Source organism: Tupaia chinensis, unplaced genomic scaffold (genome assembly GCF_000334495.1).
Source record: "Tupaia chinensis unplaced genomic scaffold, TupChi_1.0 Scaffold000104_1, whole genome shotgun sequence".
Classification (NCBI taxonomy): domain Eukaryota; kingdom Metazoa; phylum Chordata; class Mammalia; order Scandentia; family Tupaiidae; genus Tupaia; species Tupaia belangeri.
Genome location: NW_006159568.1, coordinates 3819643 through 3827710, shown reverse-complemented (window position 1 = coordinate 3827710; position 8068 = coordinate 3819643). Strand labels below are relative to the sequence as shown.

The 8068-nt window shown below is 44.1% G+C and overlaps 1 pseudogene; it reads right to left on the bottom strand.

The window, feature by feature from the left end:
* Positions 1-2682: 2682 nt before the first annotated feature.
* On the bottom strand, positions 2683-5960 carry LOC106734388 (heterogeneous nuclear ribonucleoprotein K pseudogene; annotated as a pseudogene).
* Between the last annotated feature and the right edge of the window lie 2108 nt (positions 5961-8068).

The window sequence follows — 8068 nt, the reverse complement described above, 5'->3', positions numbered from 1 at the left end:
AACTGACCGCCAACACTTTTTGCTTCAATGTAAAGCCAGGCTGTTTTTGGAGTCTTGATTTGATAGAATATAAATATGAAAACAGTTGTATTTTTCCAAGAGCTGACCACTGGCCATGCTACCTGTTTCCAGCTAGATGGTAGAACCCCCACAACAACATCTTTGTTTGATTTCATAACTTTCTGGTTACCTCCAATGATTTAAAAAGCCTTTCATTTCTCAGAGCTCAGTACAAAAAAATTGCAATCCCATCTCCAATGCGAAGGCCTCCTGTGCCTCCCCTCGCCTAGGCCTGATGAGTAGAGGGGGTAGGAGGCATGATCTCTGTGCCCCAAACATAGGCAAGGTGCACTTGGCATGGTGTCACGATTGGCATCAGTCACCGATAGTCGTTAGGACATCTTCGGCATCACTGTGGGACGATTGCTTGTTTCTAGTAAGGAAGTGACAGTCCCTGCATAGCATATCTCTTAGTTACAGTTGGCCTTTCCAAGTCAGCATGCAGGTAACCTCACTGTACAGAGAACACGTCAGGAGAGGTGTAAGGGGAGATGGGGCCTAACAAGGGAGAAGACAGATGACTTCTTCAAGAGCATTTCATTGAGCTGAGCCTTAGAAACCTGCAGGGTGGGAGAGCCAGCAGGCGGCGTGGTGGTTAAGGGTGCTGGACTCCCACATGGCCAACCACAGTTCAAATCCTGGACCTGGTGGCTTGCTTTCTCACTTTCTCTCGCTTTCTCTCACTCTGTCCCTCTCTGGTCAAATTAAGATAAATAAAGTTAAATATAATGATTCTTAAAAAAAAAAAAAAAAAGAAAGAAAGAAGAAAGGAAGAAAGAAAGAAAGAAAGAAAGAAAGAAAGAAAGAAAGAAAGAAAGAAAGAAAGAAAGAAAGAAAAAGAAAGAAAAGAAAGAAACCTGCAGGACAACTTTAAAGAGAGGCATGTAAATAGAAGCAAGAGCATCCGGGTCCAGTGGTAGACAGTGGAGCTGCCATGTTGGGAGGGGCATAGTGGAAGAAGGCATGAGATGTGCTGTCAGGCTTGAATGCCAAACCAGAGCGACCTCCAAGGTCTCTGCCCTTGCACTTCCAGCTGTTCTGACAGGCCTGGATAGCTCTGGTGTCCACTAGACCAGTGCCACGAGAGACCTTCAGCCCCTGGTCTCTTACAAGGCAGTGCTTCCTTTCCCTCTGTCCTGTGAGCATCCTGTACTCTACTGAGGAAAGCAAACCAGCCCTTGTCCCACTGTGCCACTCACTCAAGGGAGCCAGGCTGGGCCTCGTTCCCACCCCTTGGTCGTACTTGGGCTCTTTCAGTTTCTCTGTGGGCAAGAGGGCTAGACCCACCAGCAACACTGATGATCTTCACCCAATCCATAGAAGAATTTGTGTTTCCCTTCATTTCATTCAAGGCTTCTCCTTCAGCCTGAGCCGAGGAGTCAGACCTCACGTCCCCCAAGGCAAGTGTTCTACTTCTGGAAAGGATGGGAGGCCCTGTGCCAGCGGCTTCCCTCCCCCACTCCCAGCTGTGGAAGAGGCCTACGTTGTGCGCTTCACCAGCTGATGGAAAGGAAAGGCAGAGAGATCATTCCCAGGGAGATGACGGGGCTCATGGGGCTCATGGGGCTCGGGCTATGGCAGGGGAAAGCCCTGCCCTAGCTCCACCCATGCTTCCATTTCCCAAAAGAAATTCATCGCCTTGTGTCCTCATTATAAAATAGCACATGCACATTCTGAAATACCTAGGAATGTAAACAAATGCAACCTCACACCTCCCTCTCCCTGCCTCTGCCAAACAAGTGCGAAATCCTTCCCGAGCCTTCTCTATCCATATAGCCCGTTGTGTATGATCAGGACAGGAACGCTCCTCTGTCTGAGATGGGGAGGAGGTAGTTACCTCTGCCCTGCGAGGGGAGGTCCAGGGAACCTTGTTTGGGATGTCATCTGCTGGATGGTACTTCCTTGCCTTTGATTCCCAGATAGAAGTCCCCACTTGGGGGGCCGGCAGGTGGCAGGTGGTTAGGTGCTGGACTCCCACATGCTCAAGTGGGAACTCGAGCCACGGTTCAAGTCCCAGACCTGGCGCCTTGCTTTCTCATTTTCCCCTTCTCTCACTTTCTCTGTCTCTTTGGTCAAAATTTTAAAATAATAATAAATACAATTAAATAAAGAAATAATTTATATTAAAAAAAAGAGGAAGAACAAGTCCCCACTTGACCAAGTCCCCGCAGGCAGTCAGCTGGCATATGCTCCTTTCCTAAGGACCACCTCTCCTGTCTCCCTAGGCCAAACTCCCACTGAACTCTGGTGTAGAGGTGAGTGGTTGCTTTGCTGAACAACCAGGTAAGCACTTATGTCAGTCAGGGTCCTAACAGGAAAACAAGCAGCCACGCAAATAAGGATTTGTTTGAAGAAGTTTTAATAAAGGCACTATTGACTAGGGCACTTCAAAAAGTTGGCAGAAAAATGAAATTAAAGTACAAATTTATTCTGATACAAAAAAAAAAATCGTATCCATGCATAGTTTTTTCAGGCTGGAACAGTGGGGGTGTTACACCCCTCAACCCAGTGACTCAGGTGGTTAGCAGAACCCAGGGAGAGCGCTGCATGGAGAAGCACTTCCTCTCCCCTCAAGCCCATGAAACTCAGGGGTAAGGGAGCCTGCTGTGGTGGCTGTACAGGTCACCTGTCCTCCAGGGCAGCGTCCATGCGGGGAAGAGTTACAGTGAAAAAACAATACTCAGCACAGCAGGCCAGGCCAGTGCCTGTCAAAGGACCAGAAGGGGTGACCCCATCTGAACCAACCCTTGTTCCACTGTGCCACCCATGCTAGGGAAGGGCCTCTCGGCTTGAACCTTTGAACCACGTTCTACTGAATGCTACTTCCTAGCTGACCTCACTTGAACCTCCCAGTCTTCCCCATCCTCCTCTCCTAGCCCTCCTTCAAGCCCACATTTCCCAAAGTCTCTTCCAGCTTCCTGAGATGTCTCCACCCCTAGAGCTGTGAAGGTGAGTACCAGGGAGTGGCAGAACGCTAAGGAAAGGATCACACCCCTGCCACTTCTTAAGTCACAGGAAAGCTGACAAGGCTGTGTACAGAATGGAACAAGTTCAGGTAGAGGCCTCTCTCCTACAGTTTAAACCTTCAAAAACTCTCAGGAAAAAAACATAAATATGAAAAGTAGGTAACCAATAAACTTGAACCAACAGATCTAGCACATGCTACCAAGAAGGTACCCTGGGAGAAAGAGGAGGTAAACAAGAAAAGAGACTCACTATTGACAATTCCCCAGTCTCCCACAGTGAGGTCCTAGCCTAGCACCCAACACAGGCTCAGCGATGAGCAGCAAATACTGAGCAGAACTGGCTGCAAACAATTGGTTTCAAAAGCATCTTGTCACTAACAACCTGATACACTAAACAAGGTGGAATTTCATGGCAGTTTTGGGGGATATTTAACGAAAATCACCAGTATTTCTGAAATGGCAGTGTTTATTGATTCACTGTGGAAGAGTAGGTTCACCAGATATGCATACCATAAAGAAATGATCTTGGGCCAGTTGGTGGCTAAGGCAGCTAGATTTCACGTGGCAGACTGCATGGTTTGAATCCTGGAACTGGAGGTTTACAAAACATGCTAGGTGCACGTGTGGGTGCACAAAATCTCAAAAAGGAGAAAGGAAGAGAAGGGATTGCAACATGACCATCCTCTGTGAGTGGTGCTTTCTCACTCTCTCTTTGTCTCTCCAGCAAGCGCATGTGCCCTTAAGCAAAAAAGGAAAAAAAAAAAAAAAGAAAAGAAAAGAAATGACCTTACCATTTTTTCTACAGTATCTGTATTGTGCTGCTTGCCATTATTTTTGTTATGGGAGTATTGTCACAAACTAGTGCCTTAAAACAATAAAAATTTAGAGAGTCAGCAGGTGGTGTGGTGGTTAAGGGTGCTTGGACTCCCACATGGCCAACTGTGGTTTGAGCCCCGGACCTGGTGGCTTGCTTTCTCTCTCTCTCACTCACTCTGTCTCTCCCTGGTCAAATTAAAATAAATAAATAAAATTAAATAAAATAATTCTTTAAAAAAATAAATAAAATAAAATTTACTCACTCTGCTGCTGTTTCAAAATTTCAATGTTAGTTTTTGCACACCCTCCCCCTCCCTCCAACCCAGTTCACAAGGAGCTAAAACATTACATCTGGTGAACAGCAAAGATTTCACTACACCTCCAATGCAGAACACCTATGAAGCAAAGGAATGTTGGCTTTTTAAACAGAAGCAGATAAAAAAAAAATGTAGGATTCCTTCAGAGCCACCCTGTGGTTCATAAGCCATCTGCCATTCGGATGGGCTCCATGCAGAATCCAAAGTTTCATCAGCACTGAAACCAACCATGCCATCATAACGGTCCTTGGTTCTTTGGGTCCAGATCACTAAAATTAGAGATCTGGCCCCAGGCACAAAATGAAACTGCAACCACAAATGAAGTAGGTAGAAAAGATGATTTAATAGGAAAGAAAGGAAAGTACACCCAAAAGGCTCTTCCCGCATGCAAAATCCCACAGGACATCCACAGTGGTCATCAAACACCATGGTAAAACCACCACAATCATAGTTTTCATCATAGAAATTGGGATCATAATGCTGTGCATGTCCTTTGATAGGAGACTCAGATATAAGATCAAGGATGATCTTTATACACTCTACAAATCTATCAAGCTTTGCTCCAATAAGAACGACTCTCTCAGCAGAATGAGGACAGCATTCCTGGAAAAGCTTGATTGTTGTCTGAGTGTTCCCTTGAAGCTCTTTGATTTTAGCACTTTTTTCTTTATTATTATTATTATTTATGCATTCAATTGCTATATATCATTTAGATTTTAAAGAGGCTTTACCTGGCATGATATATACCTCAATTCAGCCCAGTTGAGAATACTATACAAATCCTCATCAACAGATAATAAGCCATATCTGTGTCCCACAAACATCTTAACTCTCTATTTTTTCCCCAAAATTTCCTTTCCTATGCTCTTCCCCTCCCATGTTTTTCTTCCACTTTGTCTCTAGTGTCCATGAAAATTGTTAATGCTTTTATGTCCTCCAGACTTTCAGTCTCTACCATAGAGTGCGGACAGCTGGTATATGTTAAGTGGAGACATACAATGTCTCTCTTTCATTGCCTGACTTGCTTCACTCAGCAACGGGTCTTCCTGTATTTGTCCATTTTCTATCAAATGCCGGGGTCTTGTTTTCTATGATTGAATAGTATTCCATGGAGTATTTATGCCACACTTTTTCAATCCATTCATCTGTTTGTGGACATTTGGGTTGGTTCTATGTCATAGCAATCGTGAATAATGCTGCAATAAATATAGTTGTGCAAGCGCTTTTCCAACTAAGTGATCTCCTGTCCTTTGGGCAGATACCCAGGAGTGGAATTGCTGGATCATATGGTAGTTCTGATTTTAGCACCTTTGACCCCAATAATTCCTCCTGCCAAACTCTGAATCAACAGTCTTAACTCACAAAGTCTCTTCTTTTATAATGTTGGTACTTTTCCAAGGTAAGGATGATTTTCTTCAGAATTTCTCAAACTGTTTCAATAACAGCACTGATGCTCAGTATGCGCTCAGGGCCACTGCTGTCTGGGACTGAAACACTGGCATTGTAGTCTGTTTGCAGAGCCTTAATGTTCTTGCCTTCTTTTCCAAGCACTGCCCCAGCATTCTTGCTCTGAAGCAGAATGGGTAATTCAATCATCTCATCAGCGTTCCTCTTCCATGTCTTCAGCTGGGCGTTTACCAAATTCACCATTTGTTTCAGTGTTGGGAAAGGTTTCCTCTGCCTGTTTGGTTTCCATTTTCTCGTATTAAAAGGACACACCAATCTGCAGTTATTACATATTCTTGCAGAGCAGTACTGAAGTGTTCTGGGTGATAGCAACTGACACCCTAGTGCTGCAGTAATGGCGTGAGGCCACCATCCCTTGGCCGCCACTATCTTTGGTCTTTTTAACTATCTCATACAAATCAACTATTTACAGAACAGCTAAGCGCAAACACAAAAAAGTTACTGAAATGCTTGGAGTAAGATGTTGTTTCTGGGGGCCAGTGGTTATGTTCTTGGACTCCCACATAGCCAACTATGGTTAGAGTCTGTCTGGGCTGCAGTGGCTTGAAACTCACGAGAATGTGTGTATATGTGCCCAAGATCCTGGGAGGAGAATGGAGAAGGGGTTGCAGTGTAGCCATCTCTCCTAGGGGATGATTTCTCACTTTCTCTCTCACTGTTTTCGTACCCCACACACACCCAGCGCATGTGCCCTAAGGTAAAAACCGCTACCAAAAAATAAAAAAGATGTTGTTTTTGCTTGTTTCATAAGGGTTTTTCCCTCCTTTGAAATTATAATGAATGTGATTACATGATAAATATCTCAGAATTGGGGAGGAGTAAACAGCAGGTGGCATGGAGGTAAGGAAAAGGGATTGCAATGTGGCTATCTGTCCTGGAGGGTGATTTTCTTACTTTCTAGTAGGCGCAAAAAAAAAAAAAAGAAAAAAAGAAAAAAAAAAGGGAAGAAAAAGAAGTGGGAAATGCTGCTTTGATCATCCAAGATCGAACTAATTGAAAATGGCTGGCCCCTGGGTGGGCCCATAGCATAGTGGTTAAGGAAGCTGGATCCCACATGGCCAAGCATGGTTCAAATCCCAGCCCTGCTGCTTAAGGAACATGCTAGGCATGTGTGCATGTCTGCCAAAAATCCCGACAGAATGGAGAAATGGAGGAGAAGGGATTGCAATGTGACCTTGCTCTATGGGCGGTTGATTTCTTCCTCTCACTTGCTCACATGTGAGCACATGTGCCCTCTGGCAATTAAAACAATAACAAAAAATGGCTGACCCTTAGTAATATGTACAAAAATATAAAATACATATTGAAAGTAGGGCCTTGGAAGTTTGGGTTCTTTTTTCTTCCCCTGTTTCAAATTCACATTATGGTTTTGTCTGGGTAGTGGAGAATGAGTATCACCTGTGGGTGGCGCCTCCTGTGGGTAGTTGGATGGACCTATTGACCTTTAGATTCTGAGACAAGAAGTGATGAATAGATCAAGGTGACCTCTTATTTTTTTTAAGAATTTTTAAAAATTTTAACTACTTATTTATTTATTTTAATTTGATTAGAGAGAGACAGAGTAAGAGAGAGAGAGGGAAAGTGAGAAAGGAAGCCGCTAGGTCTGGGACTTGAACCATGGCTGGCCATGTGGGAGTCCAGTGTTCCTAACCACCACACCACCTGCTGGCCCCAACCTCTTATTTTTTAAGTTTAATTTTTTCTTTGCTTTGCTGCTTAATCATCATCTGTCTTCTTCTTCTTGGCCTTAACATTGTAGACTTTGCTGATTTTTTGGTTGTTCATTTTGTGGCAAAGTTTCTATTTGAGTGTAAAAGATCTCGTACCTGGCCCAGCTGCAGTGTGATGCTGGAAGCCACGTGAGGAGGATCTGGGTTCATATTCCATGTCTACCTGAATAGGCCAATGTGTCCATGGGTGCACCTGTGGTAGGCAGTTAGTTAGTAATGAGCGAGCAGCCCTAAGAAGAAAGTGAAAGGGCATTTTGGACAATGCCCTAATTCCCACTAGGATGATAAACTAATTAGGCAGTCTAATTAAAACAATCTGGCTCACATTGGGCATGCGCAATCAGGTAATCAAATTCCTCATTCTTTACCTGTGAGAAAAGTATGAAATTGCAAGAGAAAATGAGCGGATTTGAATTCAAACATAGGACATAGGTAGTGTAACAGACCTCCCACCAATGAATATTCATGACCTCTAGTAATAAAAATAACGATTAACTAGTACCAGGGCCGGTTGCCACCTGGCAGTCTGCCCACCCAAGAGCCTTTTGGGTGTACTTTCCTTTCTTTCCTATTAAATCATCTTTTCTACCTACTTCATTCCTGGTTGCAGTTTCATTTTGCGCCTAGGGACAGATCTCTAATTTTAGTGATCTGGACCCAAAGAACCAAGGACTTCATGACGCAGCTCAACACTTTCTCATCCATTAACACA